The 23,605-nt window shown below is 40.2% G+C and overlaps 1 protein-coding gene across 3 annotated transcripts in view; it reads left to right on the top strand.

The window, feature by feature from the left end:
• Window positions 1-3,298: 3,298 nt before the first annotated feature.
• Window positions 3,299-23,605, top strand: part of plxna4 (plexin A4) — a 236,777-nt gene continuing 216,470 nt past the window's right edge. The window contains exon 1 of one of the 3 annotated variants that reach the window (XM_008400677.3): window positions 3,299-3,460. The gene's annotated coding sequence lies outside the window, so the exon portion shown is untranslated. Of the gene's footprint in view, window positions 3,461-5,604; window positions 6,208-23,605 lie in introns of those variants that run through there. The other 2 variants (XM_081603886.1, XM_008400675.3) reach the window with 2 other exon arrangements.

The following is a 23,605-nucleotide window of genomic DNA, read 5'->3' on the forward strand; positions in this document are numbered from 1 at the left end:
TTTTCCACAGCCCCATCGAGTTTGCAATGAAGGCTCTTAGAGTCCTATTGATGTTGTACATCTCTAAGCATTCAATGATCCAAGTGTGTGGCATTGAGTCATAGGCTTTCTTGTAATCAATCCAAGCGGTACACAGGTTGGTGTGTCGGGTTTTGCAGTCTCGGGCGACTGTGTGGTCTACAAGGAGTTGGTGTTTGGCTCCTCTGCTATTTATGCCTATGCCCTTCTGTGCCTTGCTCATGTATGTATCCATGTGTCCGCTTATCTTAGCCGCTATGATGCCTGACATGAGCTTCCATGTTGTAGAGAGACAGGTTATTGGCCGATAGTTGGATGGGACTGAACCCTTCGAGGGTTCCTTCTGTATCAGGATTGTGCGCCCTTCAGTTAACCATTCAGGGTGAGTCCCATTTTGTAGCAGCTGGTTCAGTTGAGCTGCCAGTCGCTCATGGAGGGCAGTGAGTTTCTTAAGCCAGTAGGCATGGATCATGTCAGGTCCTGGTGCTGTCCAGTTTTTCATACCCGAGACTCTGTCTTGGACATCTGCCACAGTGATGGTTACCGGGGCTTGTTCAGGGAGGTTGCTGTGGTCCTCTCGTAGAGAGGTTAGCCACTGTGCATTGCTGTTGTGGGACGCCTCCCTTTCCCATATGCCTTTCCAGTATTGTTCAGTCTCCAGCCTGGGTGGGTCTGCTCTGTTGTTATTACCCTGCCATTGAGAGTACACTTTAGCTGGTTGGGTGGCGAAGAGCCGGTTAATCCTCCTGGCTTCATTCTCTCTCGTGTATCTCTTTAGGCGGCTGGCCAAGGCTTGGAGCTTGGCCAGCCGCTTGGAGCTTGCTGACTGTATAGCTCAATAGGTAAGTCACCAGTCTTCCACCCGGGTTCGAGGCCAGGCTGGGGGCTGGGGCAAAAAAAAAGTTACAACGGTGACATTGAGCTGTCAGTGTGGGTCCTTAGGCAAGACCCTTGGAGCTATATAGCCTACCTCATACCATGAGAGACACAAATAAGCATGACATGCCGGCTCAGACGTCGCCCGGTCAAACAAGGTCTGCGTCAGGTGCTGGGGAACCAGAGCACCCTGATGAAAAGTGGGCTACTGGAACAAGACGGAAATGGGCGAGAGATGAAAACATGGATCTGTTGGAATGCTACTACTCAAGTAATCCTAGTCAGAGGGGCTACATGCAAAGACTGTGGGAGGAATGGTTAGCTCGACATCCCCAGTCAACACTAACTGCCAAACAACTAGTAGCTCAGTGTTCCAACATCCGCAAACGGCAACTGCTGTCACAACTGGAGATTGACGAGGTACGACACAAGTGCTACGGGAAGGAGCCAGGATGCCAGGTCAGAAGGGAGTCAACTACAACTCCCCGCCCAGAGACTGGGTATGTAGCCCCAGTAATGAACCAACCATCTGAGCTGAACGAGGCAGCAACTGACCTGAGAGAGAGAATCATGGCCCGAATGAACACCAGACGACCCCGACGCCAATTACAACGGCTGAGTGAAGTACCATCAGAAAGTCTCATTGAAGATGTGAATTCGGCATTGAGAACGATCCCTACCAACACCATAACAGAAACCAATGAGCTGATATACAACTCAGCATCAGTGATCCTTGAGATGCTTGGTTATAAGAGCAACCATGAGACCCAATACCCACCATGGAAAAGACGGTTAGAGGCTAAGATCAAGATAACAAGGAGGGAAGTGAGTCAACTGTCAGAGCTCCAAAGGGGTGCAATGAAAAGATCAGTACCCAAGAAGTACAGCCATATATATATATATATATATATATATATATATATATATATATATATAGCATTGGGTTTTAATGGTTGATGAATGAGTAAATGAATTAGGTTTAAAAAAAAATCTTGTTTAGGTTTTTTTTTTTTAAAGGACTCCTGTCCTTCCATATGATTAATCTATGATCATGCAGAGCACAGATATGATCCTGTTCTCATAATGAAAACTAATTCCTATTTTAATTTAATCCAAGGATGTTTGATCTAAACATGAGCAAGATGATTTAGGTCCCACATGTCTGACCTTTTATGAAATGACTATTGTCGCTGTAGATTGCAGGGCCATTGATTTGCTTTGCTTTGAAACTTATCTGATAATTGACAACCACAGACTGTTGACTTAGCTCTGTGCCATTTATTGAGTAAGTTAATGAACCCAATAGGTTCGCCAGTTCATCTACACGTTTTGTCCTTCAGATGACACCAGGAGATGCCCTCCGAATTGGACACAAAGACCAGACAGTAATAAATAAACATAGACCTGACCTATGTTTAAATCAATGGTTGGTTAAAGACCAAAGCAACTTTTGCAGATTAATCAACTGAAGAAGATTTCAATCCTGTGGTGGTGACAATAGGTGTATAAAAGTATATTTTGTACATATTTTTCATGTATTTGTTTACTTTTTGTAAGCAAATAAGTACACAAAAGTAATGTTAGGTACATTGCTTGGATTTTTTTTATTTATTTTTTTTGCTTGCCCCCAAATCCACAATTAACACATTTTTCTTCGAACCAGAGGACTTATATGTACTCAACTTCCTTTAAATAGGCTAGATCCCAATATTAAGACACTCTACATACAATAATTTAAGCACCCAATAAATGAAAAGAGTTATCACAGGTTTGGTAAAACTCAGCAATAAACACAATTCCATTGCAATCTGGAAAATGTGGGAAGATTTGGAATTTTCGCTGGATAACCAAATGCAGATTTTACATGTCAACGTATTAAAGAAATTAAGCTCATGTACTTGGTCGAAGATCCCCAAATAAATATTTTGGTCAAATGTACATAGTCACTTATTGAGTAGCACACAGCATGATAATACATGTTTGTTGTCTGGTATAAGCCAGACAAATATCAGTTTTAGTATTTACAGCCTATTAAGAATCTGGAACCTGGCTTTTTAGTGACTGAAATATGGAAAGCTAAAAAAAAAATAAAAAAAAGTATTGAGTTTATTTTCAAATCCCAAAATGATCACTCCATTTATTCATATTATAAATTCATTAATAATCCATCCTATGTGTATGCCAGATCTCATTTTAATTACAATGTGCACATTGTATTTTGAAATAAAATAAAATGTGCCAACAATCTTTCTTTCAGTAAAATATTGAGATTTTTTTTATTTATTTTTTGCTATTAAAGACTGTAAAGCTTCCCTTTCAGTACATTTGAGTTTTTACGAGTATAATCGAAAAATGTTCTGCTTTGAGGTCGACCGAAAGCCCTCTGCTAGGAGGATCAGAAAACCTGCAGGTGGATTTGATTATTAATTAGAGCTCCGCGTGTTTTACACTGTACGAAGATCAGGTTTTCGGAAGTTTTAATATAATTAGAGTTTAATGAAACTGTAAAATGTTTTGGAACGACTGGGTTAATTTATATGAAAGTTGGATGTGGAAAACGTTCGAGGTAAGAGAGTTATTTTACGGTTCTTTCTCTTCCGCCTACTCTTCGCTCGCATATTATTCCAATAGCTCAACTCTGGGCGAAGCTATTAGCTTCTAACATGGCTAACCTAATCATACGTAAGCTCGTTGTTTTAAGGTCCGTGTAATATAACTTAAAAAAAATTTCTTCGTTGTGTTTTCGATACTACTGGACAAAATCAAAAGCTGCACTTAAGTAACGTATCAACATTTGTTAAAATTGGAAAGGCAAAAAACACAACAGCAACAAACAGCTCAGACGGTAGGGTCAAGTCGTACAATATGCATAAAATGGTTTTATAATTTTTCAGATGGGAAATTAGCGCAACATTCTTGTTTATTCTTGATCATTATGGAGTGATTTTAATGCCGTTTGTTGGTTTTTAATAATCTCATTGTATTGTTCTGTCACGACTGCTTTAAATATTCTATTACCTTTAAAAAAATGAAGTTAAGACATTATTACTCTCTTCTTTTCATCGTAAGCAATGTGTAAAACCAGAGTACAGTAAAGAAAATTTGACCCAATAATATTGTTTCATGTTTTTTCTTAGAATGTGTTGTCTTTTAAATCTTCACAGAAGAGTAGAAGAATCTGATATTCAAGAAAAATACTCTGACTTTTCTTTTTAGCAACCAGTCAAGAGTGTTTTGAAGGACTGCAATGTGCTTTTAGTTATACTATATAGCTCTGATTAGATGTTTGGTTTGCATATTGTTTAATATTTAAAACAAAACAAACAAAAACAACATTAAACGGTAAAATCACTTGAAAATGGTCAAATATGCTATTTAGGGAGCTATGAAGACGAATGTTGTGCCTTTAACAATCACTAATTTGAACGCATTCATTTTCAAACGAGATAATTTAGTCTACGAGGTGTACTTGAACGCACCGTAGGATTATTAGCCATTTCCATAAAACGCTGTGTAGATGCGGTGTGACTAAACAATACAGCAGCACTAGTATGAAAACACGTCTTTGCGGTGAAACTGGTCTCAAAATGTCAGTGAAATACGGTTAAACATGTTGACAGAGGAGTGTGCAGGCAGGTGTTTCTGTGGTTTGCATTCGGCTGTCTGGTTGTAAAGACTATTTGGCCTGTAGGTGGGGCTCTGATGCAGTGTTTCAAAGCGAAAGTCCCCGCTCTGGAAGTGAGAGCAGGGGGGGCGAGGGAGGCAGGACAGTGGGAGAGGATGCTGCAGCAGACTCTTTAAAAGACCTTAAAACTCTAGATACAAAAAAAAAAAAAATGTAGCTGGTTAAGGGGTGGTAACTGAATTCCCCATTACTACAAAAGGTTTATTTGAACGCTTTATAAACTCATATGGTCATTTTACTTGCAGAATGTGCTTCCTTGAAACCAATACATCCCATAAAAAGTGTTGCTTGTGTAATGTGCAGTCAGTGTTGATGGATTAGTTTTAAATTGCTTTAATGTGCACATAAGGCTATTTTATGGAGAATGCGTTATTCCTGTACCACCATGCAGCCTATTTCGCTGAATACATGATTACATAATTAGGCTTTTAGAATATTAATTGCTTAAAATGCAAAAGGATGGTGGGGGTGCATTCCCGAGGCATGTTAAGTATCATCATTAGGAGGGGGGGAGCAGATTTAAATCCCTCACAACTATGCAGGGGTCGTAATTATGTTGCTGTGTGTGCCTAATCTCTGCCTTTAAATGATCTTGAGATTAGATGCAAAAATCCGATGATCTGATCATTTCACCCCTGTATTGTAAAAAAAAAAAATCCACTTTTGGCTTTGCCAAATCCCATTCTTAGCGAGATGAACGCATTACAGAAACACTCTCCTGGCATCACTGCACATTTTACAAAGCTTAATACTACATGTTGTCCCTCTGTGATTTGAAAGGTTAAACGCAGTTATTAATTGCATAATTTGGTTGGTTTCGCAAACATGCGGTCATTAAAATGGCAGGAGTGGCGTGCTTTAGATCCTTGTGAGGGGCACTTCTGCCTTACAAATACTCCTCTTTGATGCGGGCTGTATTGTTATGGTCTAAATGCGCATTGAGCCTCCAGCCAGGCTCCAAGAATTTAAGATAAACCAAATCCCCCCCCCCCGCCCACACCCCGCCCTTCGATCTGGGATGTCACTGCGGACGAGGCAGGGACGCAGGTGAAAACATTCGTCGAAGCTCCATCCTCTCGACCCGAAGCTGAAACAACTCTGCTTGCCTTCCTCTCCACCTCTGTCCGTCCCTCCCTCCGTCCTCCCTTCCCTCTCTCTTTCGCACTCCGCTGCAGCAGCCTCAGCACCTCAGTAGGGCAGGAGCACCGCACTGAGTCACATCTACACTACACGCACGCACCTTCACGCACACAGACGCAGCCTCCTGCGGTATATCCCGTGTACGGCGCAGCGGCTTTTCCCACGGCATACCAAGTGCGTCCTCGCCGGGAGATGGGAGGTGCGGCTCCCGGGTCTCAGAGCGCTCAAAGCGGCTTGGTGTAGAGCCCTGCTGATCGGGGAATGCCGCTGGAAGTCTGCTGCTATTTCTTTTTCCCAGTGCAGGAATCGCATTTTAACTGTGCCGCTGTCCGGGATTTAAAGTGAACAAGCCGCTTGATCAGGATATATCGTTATTCTGAACCTTTCTCATTTTTGGGGAGGGAGTGAGCAGAGTTGGGATTTGCTGTGGAGGTGCCCCTTCTCCGCAGTGTCGATGCGGTTGTGACTGATATCTGCATAGATTACAGGTAAGGAAATTGTCTTTTTAAGAGGTTAGTTCCATCCATCAGGACTGTTTTTATAGCGCTTTCGATGCGTTGATAGCCGTAGATCAGGCTGGGCTTCCCCACTGCACCAGCCAGGTGACAGGAGGCGTGTTGCACCTGTTCTAGCTGCGCCATGCCCGCTCAGCTCAAGCGATCGGACAGACTTTATCCCGCTGCAGGATCAGTCACCTGTCCCTCACAACAGTATGACTTTTTATATTTAGGACTGCAGAAAACTAAAATACCTGCTACTCCGCTTGCTTCGGGACCTTATGTTGCCCGAGTCACCTAATTTTTGCGCTGCCAGTGCCCTTCATGTGAGCCGACGAGAACAGCATCTCAAACTGTTAGTCGTCCTCTCTTTAAAATGATTAAATAAACGGTCATACATAGTGCCTAAAGGGATTGAAGTAACGTACATGCTTTGCTTTAAATATAGGGGCGTTCAGACTGCTCGACTTCAAAAGGAATCAGTCTAGACTTTGCTTTAAATTATTGAAATGGTCAAACTAAGTAACGCTCCATTTCCCACGGTCTTATCTGACATATTTGGAGGATATGGCTTTCTGAAAAGCTGCAGTTTCATTTCAGTAAGGTATTATGACTTGGCGTTGGATGGGTTTTGCAGACTGAGTCGACAATAAATATCAATTATAGAGCAACTTTGTATACATTCTGAAAAACTTTTTTTAAAGCTTCCTTCTCTCAGAGCATTTCAGGTCACTGGGATATACCATCTTCTAAGTTTTTGAAATGGAACATTTAAGACTGGGTTTAACATCAGGCCATCCTATCAGAATAGACTTTGTCTAAGTTTAATGTCAGTTAATTTTATTGTAGTGGCAGAACTGTTTTAATTCTACAGTACTTAGAAGATTAGACATAAACTTGTTTTAGGAATTCAAATGTTCTTTGTGCAGATTTTAACCCTTTGCATGCTCAAATGGTTGGATTTTTTTTACTCTGTCAAAAATAACTATATTGTGGCTTAATATAAAGGGGAAATTGAAACAGATTTATTTAGCATACATTTTTTATTTTCACAGCAAATGACGTAGGGATCTTTGTCTCAATACTCAAAGTTAAAAACTAAGAATTTTCATTTGTTGTGTTGGAAGGTCACCCATCGCCTTGTACTGCCTAACTCACGGTCATTTTACTACAGGCTGTCATCTGCATTTGAGTTTGAAGGTTTGTTGGTGCTAAAACTGTGTTTGAGATAAAAGAGAAGCATGACATTGCAGACTGTTTTGACATGCTGCCTATTCAGCCTTGCAGTATGAATTATGTCTTGTGGTAAAAATCTGTCTTGTACATTATTCCTTAGCTCTCTTTATCATTACATCTATTCTCCATCCTCTCCTCCCTTGCTCTCACTATTATTTTCACGTCATGCACAGAAAGCTGTATCTCCTGCCTGTAGATAATGCAGAACCCTGTTACAGCAGTGGCTCTGAGCCCCTCTACTGGTTTCTCTCTTCTTACATCCACTTAGAACTTGGACTCAGTGTATAAATTCGCTCTTACTCTTGCAAATCCAATTTGGATCATCCTATAATTTTTGTAAAGATCACTATTATTTGTCAAATATTTACTCAACTTTGGAATTTTGAGTCAAAAGTACGACATACCTTATTTAAATTAAATCACCCTTAATATAGCAGGTAGGGTAAAAGGACAAGGCTGTAGGTGGGAAATCCATAAGGGTAAATGTGGTTCACAGGCTGTGAGGCAGATAGTTTATGTGCTTTTATTGTCATGAGAAATTGTGTATTTTTTACTGAAGTCTTGGATTGTTGTTCTTGAAGAACCTGGTTGGATACCACAGTCATAGCTGTCTCAAACATACAGGCAATAACTTGCTGAAAGCTACTTGGCTTTTGAGATTCACGGGCATGATTTCAAATTGCACGTTGACTTAACTTTGCTTCTGTTAACGTGACAAGTTGTTGGGTTTTATTTGATATCTTATTTTAACACATCTCTGCATGTGCTTACTCATAAGCTGTGTGTATTCTGCTGTTGCAGCTATCCAGGAGCAAAACAAATATTTAGTTCCAAAGCAGTCTGATAATCCCATTTTGCCATCATCTTGCATCCTTGTCTTTTCATCAAATTCCAACTGCGTGTTGACCTCTGTGAGCGTAGTAACACCCTCAGCCGTGCAAATTTTCCCTTCCTCTTCCTGCGTGCCGTCAATCAAAGGCTGCCATAAGACTTGGAACGGCAGCTTTTATTGGCACATAAGCACCTCACATTGACATACCAGCCCCGGTGTGTCGGCCAATGTTACGGCTATAGCGCTGCAGTTTGACAAGAGCAAGCCTTGTCAATATTATGACTTGCTAATGGATAAACTCTCACTCCAGCCTTGGTAGTGGAAGACATTAACTGCGTTTTGGGGGCAGTACCCTTGCAAGAATAAGCGCCACATAAAATCTTTGCAGCGTATTCATGTCAAGGGAAAACTAACTGAATATGAACGGGGAAAATCTCTGACAGATTCTCCATAGTGATATAAATGCCTAGTGGCCATGTAGGCAAGATCCAGCGGAAGTGTGTTTGTGTGGCTGAGTGTGGGTGTGAATGATGCATCTGTGAATGGCTGGCGAGGCCCCATATGAATACTTCGGTCACAGAGACGTATCGTCATGTCAGACTGAATGATGCGTCTGTGAATTAGACCTGAATGGAGTTCTCTGTTTGTTCTCATTCTCTCTCCCTCTGTTTCCCTCCCTCCCTTCCTCACTTGTACACACTTACACCCCTGTGGGCTGTGACAGGACTACCAGACACAGGCCAGTGTCCAATTAGGCTCGCTCCTCTCTCACGCCACCCAACACCACAGAGGAGATTGCAAATTGTATTTCTGTGTCCCCAACTGTTCTTCCCACCGTCATGTGTCTAGCATATTTCAGAGCAATGACAGGGATGTTAACCTGAAAGCAGGTTTTAGGTGGTGTGATTCCTTCTTTTTTTTTTTTTTTTAGCTGTAATAGTACATTGACCTTTTCATCTCTCTCATACCTTTTCACCTATAATGATACTACTATCAAACTTTAATGCATTTTATAAAAAAATGGGTGAGAGAGAAAAATCACAAAATAGTGCATTGCTAAAGTGGAAGACAAATTGTACATAAAAGTGGTGCCTGCATTTGCATTCAAGTCGACACTTTGTAGAACCACTTTATGCTGCATTTCCAGCTTTTGGAGGTGTGATATGTCGCTTTCACTTTTGGACAATTAGATTTTTAGGTCTCAGACTTTGACTAGGACATTCTGACACAAGTATGCTGTGATCTAAACAGCTCTGTTGTTAAACTGGCAGTACTTGTTTTGTTGTAATGTTAAACTGACCCTGTGTCAAGTATTTGATAATTACCCTATTTTTGGCTCCATCCATCTTCTCTTCAGCTTGGACAAACCTCCCTCTTTCTGCTGAAGAAAAGCTTCCCCACAAATCTGATACGCTGCCACCACCATGTATCGCAGTGGGGACGTTTTGTTCAGTGAGATTTGCCCCTCCTTCAACATGTTTCCTACCTGAATAGCGAACAACTGCATTTCTTAAGGCGTTCTTTCAGCTGTGGTCTTGCTTCATGCCATGCTTCCATTAAGGTCAGACCCATGGATTGCACCAACTCAGATAATTGGTTTCATGCAGAAAAATGTATGCTGCATTAAAGGAATAACAGTTTACAAGTGTGTAATTAAGCCTTTTGTTATGCACCACTGCACTACATATCGATGTCTGCCCCAGCCATGACAGCAAAATCCAAACTGAGGATCTCCAAACAAAAAGATTTGTGAACACTGTGAGAATAAATCAATACATGAGACAGCATCCATTTTAATGAGAACCGTTGCTTTCATCTGAACAGTAAAGTCAGCATATGCTTCAAAACTAGAAAGATTTGTCTGTGTATATGTTTTTACTGTTAAGAACATCTCTTGACTGCAGGGTCCGATTAAGATGTCACTTGCCTTTTTTAAGGGGTTTAACACATGCACATGCTCTATCACAGCTGCACCGCTTTTCTTTCCTCCCTCTAGTATTCTCTGGTGCTATTATTTCATCTTATTACTCAGTCCTTCTCTCTCACAGTTTCTGCCTCTAGCTTTCCCCTTCTGTATCTTTCTTTCTTACTCCAAGCGCATAACTTTATCTGTGTGTGCGTGTGTGTATGGTGCCAGGCAAAAAAACTGACTGCTGTGACATTGGAATGACCCATGAGGAAGGGTATAAACAGAGAAAAGGATGTTGTTGTAGACGGGAGGCAGGGCGATGTGGAAAGGCACCAGCGTATCAGTTGGTTTGCCCGACTGCTCGTTTTGATAAGACCATATTAGGCGTTTCTCCCAGGTCCCTATGATTCATATGGAGCTGTGACTCTGATGTATAAACAGTTCTCTTTGATGCAGCGGCAGTTGACGCGCTGTGGCATATTGGTTCTGCGCTTGTGTATGTCAAGCCAAGCATGACGAGCAGTAAATTAGTTTTGTTTCAGATGCATGAAATGATGAGAAAATTGCAGACAGTCTTAGGGCTTTTTGTCGCACTTACATTCACTCTCATTTGCTCCTTCACTGATGCCCTAAGTCCACGCAAGGATTAAGTTCCTAATTCTGTTTTCATCCTGGTCCTTGCAAAGAAATGTAGAAATCCATGCTGTAGCAGACGCACACACGTACTTGCATGCTCCATTAGTCCAGATCAGAAAGAGACCCACTCTTCTAAATATGATCTTTTTCCTCAATTGAACTGTTTTTTCCCCCTCTGATTTGCACAACATGCTGCATTGACTATTTTATTGTTCATCCACTAAACCTAATTTTAAAATCTGTAAACTTTGAGAAGTTTTTATTCTTTTTAAAACTTTTCAATCTATAATCACTAACAAATTTATTTTATAATAGTTTTAAGGTGGTTTACCAACAAATCTGATTGAGGGTAGACTTAAAAATTCCTGTTTAAACTCTATCCAATCTGGGTTTATGCTTTCATGCACAGAAGAATAAAAACAAAAGGATGCACATTAAATTGTTTGCCTTTGTGACAGAGGTACAAATCATTTTGCAGAAGTGTAAATCATTTTCAATTCACCATATTCTTTTACTTGAAAAATTGCTTGTAGGTCAGCCTTTTCTTGTTAGTTTGAGAATCTAGAGCTTAACCTTTTCGAGCAACAGTGCATGAAGCCTCAACATTCTTCCAAAGGTTGTTTGCGGTGTGTTTGCTCCTAAAAGTTACCCTCATCATAGGCCTCAACTCTTCTTGAACTTTATTACTTTGCTGAAGCTGTGGATTGACCTTAATAAGTGGTGCTCTTTAGAAAAATTGAACTTGTTTCAGCTTGAAAAGAGAATCGATGCTCGATGTTTGGTGTTGAAAGAGGTCAGTGACTTCCTTTTTAGTTGTGAGCTCTCAAAGCATCGTTTCAAAGTGGGAATGTTAAAAAAACACACACACACACGGGAGAGCTTTCATTTTAAAAAAACAAAACAAAATGTAGCCAATAACAACATAACCTAGAATAGATCTGCAGTTATAATTTACTTATTGAAATGTGGTATTGCTCTCATTGACTGTTTGCAGACTTCTCTAAGGATGCAGTGCTATAATCAAGTATACCAAGATTATTACTATATTTTATTTACAGAGACAATTCACTGTGCTAGTAGGAGGGATCCTGCAGGTTTCCTTTGAGAATTTAATGATGATATACCCTTCTATTTTTGTCTCATCCCCATGCTGTTACACTCGTTCTTTTACCTCGACACTTCCAGTCCCCCTTCAGTGTCGGTGAACATCAATATTCAGTGCTACCACAGTAATTGTAGAACAGCAGGTTTAAGGGGGAACCCCTGCTGCTATTTTAGCCAGAAGGTAGTGAGATTGAGTGAGAATCAACTCGGTGTTATTCCTTCTTTATGATGACTCCACCTCTTCCTGTTCTTCTCCCTCCCCTAAGGGCACATCACTGTCTTGCGGCATAACTTGAGGAATGTTACAGAAAGAATTAGCAAGACTTAAACAGGGTTTTGTGTTTTCCTTCTTTCTGTGTAAGACTCCGTTTTGCCTTTCCTGAGTATCTTTTTTTCTGTTGATAGGATTTGGGATGGCTTATGTCTGTGCAAAGGCATTGATTGACTCGCAGCCAAACTCGCACCAGCCAGTTGGAGACTTTTTTTTTTTTTTTGCTCACTTGGCATAAAACCTTGCATTTATTTTCAGCTAAATCTTGGACTTTCAGCAGTTTAATTATTGCAGTTTGAATGAAGAGCAAGATTTGAATGTATGATTTTGGACTTTTATATCAGATAAAGTCTTCCATTTTTAGTCATTAATCAGTTAAATAATAGTTTGTGGTACAAATAGTTTTTTGGGGGGCTAGTGACGCATCTAACAGCTGCAGAGCTCTCGCCCTTGAAGTCGGGAGTTTTACGCTGCTGATTCATACTATTTTACGATCCTGCTTACTGCAGGGGCATTAAAACGATGAATTTCTGGCTCACCAGAAATTCATCGTATCATTTGAGTTTACAAACGGATGTAAAAATGCTTGAGGGTTTTATTCCTCCTTCAACCATTTTCTCTTCTTGTCCCTTCGTTCTGCAATTGTCATGGCGGTTGTTCCAGCTGAGCTTTGACTGGGCTGTTGCGGGCCCGCCAGGCAGATGCTGAAACCAAATATGCAGGACCACGCGTTAGCATGTGTTCAAAAGGGTTTTCTCCATCTCACTTCAAGTTTAAAAATGACCGTGACTCCATGAAAAGCCAATGCACGGAAGAAGAGGGGAGAAGAGTGTGGTGAAATGGTAAATAACAATTTTGCATCCTCTTGCTCGCTGCTTTATGTGACTTTTGGCTTGAAAGCTTGTCTGATGTGTTTATGCCACAGGCTTGGAGATGGAGGTAAAAGGAGAAGCATTTAGTAGTAGGTAACCGATAAGTAGGGATAAGCTGTGAAAAGTTATGTAATCAAGTGTAAACTCTGTTTATCCATTTCTCAGTTGGTGGTCTGCTTCTCACGTTTGACTCGGGTGAAGAAGGTTTTGCTTGTACATTTAGTTAACAGTTTTGTTTTCAGGTAAATTTCTTAGGTTTTCACCTCCATTGCATGGTTTTTAGATTGTTAATGAAAATAGAATAAGTCCTCTGTACTAATCTTTGTCATTCCTCTTTGCTTATTTTTTATTTATTTTTTGCTAATGTCCAAACAAAATCCTTAAAAACAACAAACTGACCATTTTTTTAATAGATTTTTTTTTTTCTCCCAAATTATATTTTTGTGATGTATGTATTTTACATAATTATTATTGTTTCAATTTTCAAGCTCTAAGCTTAGAATTACACTATAGGAGAAAATGTGAAAATACTTTCTAACCTTTTTGAAAGTTTCTAAGGTTTTTATTTAAATTTACATAAATGGGCATCATTATGCTGCATAAATTATTCTAATGCAATGATTTTACTAGTTAGACATCAATATTGTAAACACTTTCATTTCTAGCTCACAGTGGGCTGCTTTCCATAATTACAGACAATTATTTAAAATTACTGGCAATTATTACCTGCTATGACTTTATGACAACATTGGTTTTAGTGTTTGGATGCGTTTGTCAAAAATGGTGCACAGAAATAGATTGCCATGTGTGTACAAGTACATTTAAAAAAAAAAAAATTTAAGGACTTGATTATATTTTGTTTGTAGAGAAAGTTAAATATCAAGTCACTTAATCATAGTCATTTCTTGTAATAAATTTCTCATTTTCACTTTGACCTTTTATGGAAATTACACATCCACTTTGCCACTTCTGCTCGTTTATCAGATCCGGGTGGTAGCAGTTGTATGGCACAATTCACTGAATGTGCTTAAAACTGGAATGTCTCAGCAGCTGTAAGGGAACATTTGACACATCTTGTCAAACTGCTCATTTTTCAGTATTCTGAGATTGTTAAAGTCGAGGCTGCAAGTCTCTGCAGGTGTAGACATGCTGTCTTCCCTGGTGTGTCCCACATTTTCCATCTATCCCACAAGGCATAGACTGAGGTAATGTGTCCTGGATAGGGATATGAACAGGAAGACAAACTATGACATGATTCACCCCCCCATCAAGAATGTAGTTTGAACAAGGCTGTATGTCTTTTTCTGACAGTGAAAACTAAAAAGTCAAGATTGAAAACGCATCAGCGGTGCATTTTCAGTAAACGTATCAGTCTCCTTCTACACCTTTAGTTTGTGCTTTTTATTACAGTGGATACACTGCAAAACACAATTTGAGGTATTCTTGGTAAATGACCATCAGTCATTGTTGTCAAGCATTCAGTGTAAAAAAACAATACCCAGTATTGTCCTGTAAATTTTAAAACTGAGAATCATTTTTTTTCTGTTCATGGTAAGTGATCATAAATACTGTAAATCTGTTGACAAAAACATACCATGAGTGACGCTACAAAGATGTTTTTTTTTTAATTAGAAGTTTAGTTATATTAGTTTGCAATAGTTGTAGTAGCAGTCATAGTACTGCAATAAATATATTTTAAGAACTTCCTCTAAGTTCTGTAATGCAGTACAAATATTGCTGTAACTTGGCATACAGATGATACAGATGATAATGCATTTTTGGACATTTCCAAGTACAAATTAAACGATTCCCTGTAGAGAATTAAAGTATGTAATTTTATAAAGTTGTCTTTTTGTTGCCTTTTTTGTGGAAAATACAAAAAAGCTTTGGAACATTCATTTTATGCATTAGTTTTTTATTATGTGATTTATGAATCTCGGACATTTGTGATGTCTTTTTCTTTGCTGTGACATTTGATTTATGAATAGTTTTTTTCAGTGAAATTCTGATAACCACATTTGCCAGTGATTTACTGCATAATTGCATAGTGCTGCTAAACTGTAGTTTTTCTTTAAGAAAATACACTTAAACTGACACAAGTGCCATTTTCTTAAATGTTGATGCCATAATTACGACGTACTGGTTTGCATTTCCCTTTAATAAATAGTATTTTCTCTCTTAGTGGAACAATAGGAGCTTAGGAGATGGTAAAGTAGAAAAAAAGCAACAGATTAATGAAACAAGCAGCTATTCTTGTTCCAGCTGTGCATCATAAACCAGAACTGGCATCTTAAAGACATGTCTTCTAAGGATTATAAGGGAGGGCTGTAATCCACGTGCTTTGAGTAAACCAAATCATCCACTGCTCTGATGAGGCTCACAGATGTGCATTGTGATCTGCTTTAGTGTACATTAGTTTGTTCCTCTGGGTGTACAAAATGGGAAAAGTGACTTAAAAAACCCCACAACCATTCTCATCCTTTACCTGGATGTAGTTTAGCACCTATTTTTGGTTTTGTCTTATCCAAGTCCGTGTAAAACTACAAGGTCATAAAAAAAAATCCACAGTAGAAGCAGATTTAGAGATGCATTTAAAACAGCTGTGTATTGTTTTTAGCATAATCATCCCACAAAGCCTTTAGGTTTATCAAGCTTCCCTGTCTAAGAAGGTAATCTCAGAGGTCAAGTCTGTTTCAGAAACTACCTGCTGTTACTGCATGATGTAGAAAGAAGGAGCTAAAATCTGGATGAACATTAAAAACAAACTGTCACAAGATATTTGAGCCTGAGCAAGTCTAATCTTGTAAAGTGAACTTGTCAAAAAACCTGATTTTGCTTGAGGGTTGCTTCAGAAGCAGTCACTTTAGTGTGTCATGTTTTTTTTCTTTCTTCTTTCTTTGTTCTGGTCCCTGGCGAGCTCAAACCAGTTGAAAATTAACACCTTTTTATGATGTCTAATACTGGAATGATAAATGTGTTGAGGATTTTTTTGATGGGTAAGTGTTTTTAGCGAAAACCAGCTTTGTATTCACTCACTCAGTTATTCGTGTACATCTGTATTAGTGCACCTTTCTGCTGTATTTTTCTGATCTCTCTAAGTTCTGTTGCAGTGACATTCTCTTTTTATTTTACTGTTATCCTTTGCCCAATGCTGATTTATTCAAATAATGCGGTGAAAGTTGTCTGCACTGTCCCTCAAGGCACCAGTAGTGTTAAACTTGTCTGAACCTGGTCCACAACTCCTCCGCACCTTCTCCCAGAAGCCCTGTCATTATGTCTACATGTTGGTACTTTTCGCTAAAGGTAATTTGGCATGTTTATACAGGAAATTAAACAGTGTTATTCATATTCCCTGAATTTAATTAGTCTGACCCATTTTTATGGTGATGTACAGGCTTTTTCCACAGAAGAGGAAAAAGTTGCTGCTGCTTTTTCCTCTGATTTTAACAAAACCCATCTTAAATGTAAATTTCTTTTCAAATACATTTGTGTGTATGCTCTGATGTTTCATTCCCTCACTGACAGTGTAGGCTTTAAATACAAATGCAAACAAGCCCCACTGTTCTGTTTTAGCTTGTCTGTTGGCTCAATTCCAAATTTAAATGGGAAATCTTATTATCTCAAACAATGTCGTCTTATATTTGTGTTCTGGTGACTACCCCCAGAATTGGAGAAGCTTAAATTTAATTAAAGAAACTCACATTAAAACATAGCTTTTTTGTTGTTGTTTTTTTCTTGAAGTTTTTTTTATTTTTTTTTAAACTTACATGTTCTTGGGCTGTTGTGGTTTTAGGCAATGCTTTGGTGGATTATAGTTCTAACTCCTGGAATGCAATGATGTACAGTAGAAGTAAAGCATTTTCATTTTGTACAGGTGCTTTTGTTTGTGTGGTGCATCCTTTAATATATTCTCCCCATTTGGTTCTTAGCCTAAGCTCCTTTTGATATCTGCATTTTGTCCCAACTATTTTCTTTGATTCTGGGGCCTCATTTTGAGTTGTTTTTAACTTTATCACCATTATTTCCACTATGTGAAATATGATTTGAACTCCATTTGTTACAGCTTGCAGTGACTTGATTGTCTGGATATTGATGAATAGAAAAGGTGGTCGTGGTAGATCTGCATGTCTAAGTGGAGGTTTTTATGATAATATTTGTGGTTGTGAGTTGATGCGGAAAGATAACATTGCTGGGTCAAAAAACTCTTGAAGGAAGAATATGTAAGCTACAAGGTTAAGAGTTGTCTTTAGATCAGAGTTGTCATGTATTTAAGAAACAAGAGAAGAAGCCTTCAAGCACTTCAACTTGAAGTTGAAGTGCTTGTAGTCCTTCAACTCAAGCACTTAAAAAGCAAGGTTTTTTGAGTCCATTTCACTGAAATACACAGTCGTACACAAATACACTACTATTTGGCCTTTCAATTTTGCGTGTCAAGGCTACATCGACTCTTAATTAGACTGTCTTGATAGGGAAAAGGTACCTGAGTGAAGTTGGCCCCCCCACCTTTATGAAATCCAACTTTCTTTATATCTTTAAAATGATAGCGACACCAACGAAAATTTTTGCTTCACAAACCATCACAAACATAGCAGTAATGTTTGACACTAATTTTGTTTGATTTCATAAAAGTGGGGAGGCTGGTTGACCTTAACACTTTCATTAATATCTTCAAAGCCAAAGCAGCACAAATGAAAATTTTTGCTGCACAAACGTAGCTGAGTTGATTGACACCCATTTTGTCTGATTTGAAGAAGGTGGGGGGCTGGTTGACCTTGGATGACCTCTAGAAACATTTCTTTATATCTTTAAAATGATAGCGGCGCAAACGAAAATTTTTGCTGCACAAACGTAGCACAACGTTTGACACCAATTTTGTCTGATTTGAAATAGGTAGGAGGGGCCAACTTCACTCAAGTGGAAAAGGTATGCTTCAAACCAGTTAAAAAAAGAAGTGAGAAAATTGGGTAAGGAGGAGACAAAAGGCTGCTTGCTAAAGAAAACGTTACCACAAATCTCACTCTAAAAATACCGCCTTGAAAGGAGAGATCATATTGGGTAGGTGTAAGTTTTACACACAGTTTAGCATTTTACATTTTGTATGTCTAGATTGGGATATTATTGTCTTCATTTGTTTGATGGTAATTGATCATTATAGCTCCATGAGTGAATCTTTGTCATATATGATCAGACGTTGATGATCAGATATTTATTAATTTTACGATATAACTTGTTCTCTGTTGCTGCTGTTCTGTGCCAAATCTGAGAGTACTCAGCTACTGTCTAACACAATCAGAATGAGGTGCTAATGGCATTCCTTCAACTCCATTAATGATTTTAGAGATCTAGATCTGCACAGATAAAGTGCTACCAATCACAAACCACATCAGGACCCACTTCAGCCTAAGCCAAGAGTGTGAGTGTGGACGTCTGTGTGTTCATATGTTTGAGTAAACTTACTGTGAAACACAAAGTTGAGTGCAATTTAACCTGCACTGTCACAATACCAAGACAATCATATTGAACCATCACGGATGATGACAAAACAAAGTGCATTTGAACTCTATGCTACAAAGGAGGATTTGTAATTCCCATATGCAAGAATGGGAATTGCAGCCGAATGGAAAAAGAAAAGATTAAAAGCACATAAAAGGAGTTTCTGTTTTAATCAAAAATGGTATGTCGATATTTTTTTACGCTCTTTCCAATAATCAATGGATTTTTCAAAATTTGTTTTACAGCAAAGCTTGTCATGATTTCCGAACAGCTTTTTGCCTTTTTATACTACTACTTTTTAGGATCTGTGACTACTTGCTTTTAACCCAGTAAGTCCGGTGACCGGTAAACCAGGGGACGAAAGTAAGAACGGCAGGGTGTGTGGTGGGTGGAAGCAATACAGGATATTTACGACACCTTCGTTTGTCACACTCAGAAACTCATCTACCAACCCTTACAGAAAAAAATCCCATGAAATTCACATGTGGTTCCCATGTTCCACATGTGATGAAGCATTTTTATCATATGATCCATGGTTTATTCAATATGGGATCGCATGTGTCACATATGATCACATTTCTTACATGTACACCACATATCAGATTTTTTCCCATGTAAAGATTGAGTAATTATACTGAATATGTAATAAAAATCTCATTAATTTTACATGTAAAAGTCACATCTGAAAATCATGTACCACATAAAATATGCACATGGTTCACACAAATTCTCACATTTACTTGATTTTGGAATACTTTGTGGATTTTGGAATACCTTGTGGTAAAAACCCATGTGGTCACATGTACATCACATGGGATACACATAAACAAAGGTGAAATAAATGGCAAGTTATTTATGCCAGAGGCATAGACTTCAACTTTAAGACAAATCAGCACTTATATTTATGTTTTAATAGAAATATTTGATAATGTAAAGTATATAGTTAACTAAAAAAATAGCCAACTGGTGTGAAATAAGTTTTAAATACTTTATAAAATAAAACAAAATGAAAGCTCTAAGTCTGAGATATATATATATATCAGAGATCGTGTTAGACTTTTTTGTTATCCGTTATCTTGACCAAAAACTTAAAAAAAAAAAAATCAGTCATGTTCTATTTTTATGTGATGCACCATAAAGTGGGAGAATTTAATCACTTCTTGATAGTCCAGAAAATCTGTTTAAGAATATAAGCCACCACATAAATTAATAGTATTGCAATTTATTATACGTGTGGTTTTTTTTATTTTTTTTTTACACTTCCTAAATTATAAAGGAAAGCAAAAAAAGGTTACCAAGGTTCGGGCAACGTCTCACCAGGAGACCTGAAGTGAGGAGCACCGCCCCTTGCTCTTCAGACAGAGTTTGGGGAAGAAGACGGCGGTCGTCCTTTTTTTTTCTTTCACTGACGCTGTTCATCGTTACAGGTTAGTAATGTGAAGCTGGTGAGGGCTGCCCCAAAGACCCCTCTGGGAGAGACCCTCAAGCTCGCTCTCGAGATGAGCCAGTCAGGCAAGTGGATCCCTCAGGTCCTGCACCACCAGTCAGCCGCCCCCCTCAACCAAGCGTGACTGGACCGCAGCCACAGGCCTCTCCCCCTCAGGACCGAGTGGGACTCGACGACCATTGGGTGGTCTTGCTGGTCGTTTAAAGGACATGCAGATCATCCAGCTTCCCCATCGGCCAAATGGCAGCACAGGAGGTCACGCGCAAGGAGGTAATGGAGCCAGCCCGGGAAACAACCAGCACAGGCACCACAGAGACAAAGGCGCCGCGGACAATCCCGAGATCTTAAGTGCCATCGTTCGGGGAGGTGATGTGCTTCCTTGCATTTTCCAGTACCTTAACTTAGGTGAGTTCACTATCGAGCGGATGAGGGGCCAAGGTTTCCATGTTGAGCATCTGGCTTTAATCGGGGTGGTGTCTGCCCTAAGAATGGACCAGGACCAAGGTGCTGCCACCCGGCAACAGATCATCGCCGAAGCACTCGCTCCCAACTTTCCCGAACAACTGTGCCTGGGGACTGAAGAGCCCAGGGAAGAGCTTGGGAGAGTTCTTGCCAATGTGTAGCGGCTCCTTGATGCTGGGTGGTTTCTTGATGGGGTTAATCGCATGAGGGATGAAGAGAGAAAAGTCGGACAAGTATACAACCGTAATACCGGTATGTGGGTAACTGAGACCACTACCGAGCAACGACTCTGCTTCATCCTCATAATAATCATGAGCCCAGAATGTCGGGAGAGAGGCAGGTGCTGTAGGGAGTCTTCATACTACTGATTGCTCTTGTGACACGTGGCAATCTCAACCTCCCCAAATCTGACAGGATCATGAACGAGCTACGAGCACTCATGCCAGTACTCACGCAGATGTTCAGACATGAGGATGTGGCCCTCACCTATCATAACTTTGGTCATTATATCAATGACAAAAATCCCCATATTGTCATGGCACGCTGGCTAGCACAGGTACCACAAGGCGCGATTAGACTCCGGGTGTTGCTGACTCAAGCCACGGGGTCTGGATTAACGGTCCTCAACCTAATCGTGCGTGCAATCCACGAGCATCCCCACTTCCCTGGCCTATCGTGGCCATGCTCTACCCGGGGGAGTGGGACAATATGTGCAGGGCTTTAGATGCTGTCGATGGCTGGATCTATTACGGTTTCCGCAATGATTTGGGGCCGGTGAGAGCGACGCTTTTCAAACCCATCACCTGGGTAGCGCACAGGCTACTAGTTACTCTTGGAGATACTGCCCTTGCAAACTACAAAGGGATAGTATCTGACCCTTGGAACAAGAAAGTTGTGCTTCGCATGATCAATGAGTATGTCGAGACTTTGGGCGACCATGATGATCAACTGTTTGGCACATTTACGGAAGACGAGGTGAAATTCTATGAAGAGGTTCAGCAAGCAGTACTCCGCCACCCGAGTGTTGCAACAGAGCTAGCCAGGATGGATGGGCATTCAGGAGCATGAGTTGGCAAGGAGAACCAGGAGGACTCTCACGATGAGTCTTGTCATTACGAGGAGGAAGATGGGAGTCAGTCAGACCTGCCTGAGGATCTCGAAGCCGATGAGGAGGATGACGCCAGAGGACCGAGGGAGTAAAGCGGTGTATATCAGTGTTTTGCAGTGTCTGGATGTTCATTAAGGTGTGTAGATATGTGAGTTGCATGGGTATGCAGATTTCGTTTTAGTTGTGTTTTATGGTTCCTAATATGTTCAATGTCCTAGTGTGGAGAAAAGCCAATACCCAGTTACTGTGTTACAATCCGAGTTCTAGTGTATACTTTAAATTAATGTCAACAAGACTTGAGGGCACTATGCCGGAGTTCGGTTTACAGATACTTTTGGTGGATACAGTGGCGAACTTGTTCAAGCACAGTTCACCATAGTCTTGCACTCATTCCAATCGACAGCCACCTTGACAGACGAGAAGATCATCCTCGGGCGGTCTGGATTGTCATGTAATTTGAACACAGAGTATTGCGTGGATGACGAGTATGGTGAGGCAGTGTGGGTCTTCCGGGATGGGCTGGACTGCATAGAAAGTCATGTGGACACACTATTCTCCGGAGTTGCCATAATAACTACTGCAGATTATCATACACGTATCTTAGTGGTGAAGCAAGGGCCCTCAGCATTTGCCCTCCGGCTAAGAGGATCCGACACACTCTGTGGACAGGTAGTCAACACGACTGAGCATTCCAGGGTATATGTATCACGTGTGGATCAACTCGGGTCAATGTGGGGGAGGAGCACTACTTTATACACGAAAAATGTATATTGGTCTCTTCACATTGGATCCAAGTTCCTGTTTGTCACACATATGACATATACCAATATGCGCCAATTAGCGCTGGACTTCCTGTACCGCGAGTGTCAATTGAGAAAAATGGTCCTTGAAAACCGACTCATGTTAGCTACGGTCAGTCCGCACTCAGTTGGCCAACTCGCTGAGGGTCCTAGAGTCTATGGAAGGGTTCTATAGAAGAATTTGTAATAAAGAGACAGAGTATGGGGAGAAGTCTGTGGTCGTCCTTTTTTTTTCTTTCACTGACGCTGTTCATCATTACAGGCTCTCCACCAAGATCAAAGGAGAAACAGAGACACATCAGAAGAACAAAACAAAACATCGTTTGCTACAATTGTCCACTATGAGCTGAGACGTGTAACATTTACCTGTCAAATGATAATCATATTAACATTGGCTATTTAGCCGCTTAGTTTAGTTAATATTCACCAAGTTCGGGGGTTGGCAACCCCCGGCTCTTTAGCGCTGCCCCAGTGGCTCCCTGGAGCTTTTAAAAAAAGTTTTACACTGCAGAAAATGATGGGACGGGTCACTTCTTGTGTAGCATATTTATTTAGTTCAAACTGTAAACAGAAAGTACAGCGGTTATAGTAGATGCTCCTAATATCTGCTGTAAGCTGTTTTCTCAGCAATGGCGGACTTCTTAAGCCTGCCAGAGCATCAACCACTAAACACAATAATCAACGAGCAGCAACAGTAAACACACATACTCACTACTGACTTCACTATACATCTACTCCAACATACGTTCATTAACAACTCAAGCAATACATATATTTAGAAATCATTTTGCGGCCATATTAAGCCGACTAATCGAGCCCACACGAGCGCGAGCCGTTAGCATCCTTACTTTAGCCTGGTGCTAACTCCGGTTTCACATCCAGCTCGGCAGTTCAGTTCTATTGAAGCACCTTTTCTCTGCCATTCGGTACCTATCAGAGGCTACTTGCGTTATGATCTATATAAATATTATGACTCGGCTTACCTGTGAACAGAAAGTACAGCGGTTATTGTAGCTGCTCCTAATATCTCAGCAATGGCGGACTTCTTCAGCCTGCCAGAGCATCAGCTGCTGTTGCATACGGCGTTGAGCGCCCTTCGATCGCGAAATCCAAACATTTCTAGGAACAATAAAACTCCAACGCTAGTTTCTTGCTCTAAGTAACTTTTAACAAAAAAATAAAATGGGGAGGCTACTATTTTCATGCCTTGTTCTCTTTC

Source organism: Poecilia reticulata, chromosome 23 (assembly GCF_904066995.2).
Source record: "Poecilia reticulata chromosome 23, P_reticulata-male-v2, whole genome shotgun sequence".
NCBI classification, from domain to species: domain Eukaryota; kingdom Metazoa; phylum Chordata; class Actinopteri; order Cyprinodontiformes; family Poeciliidae; genus Poecilia; species Poecilia reticulata.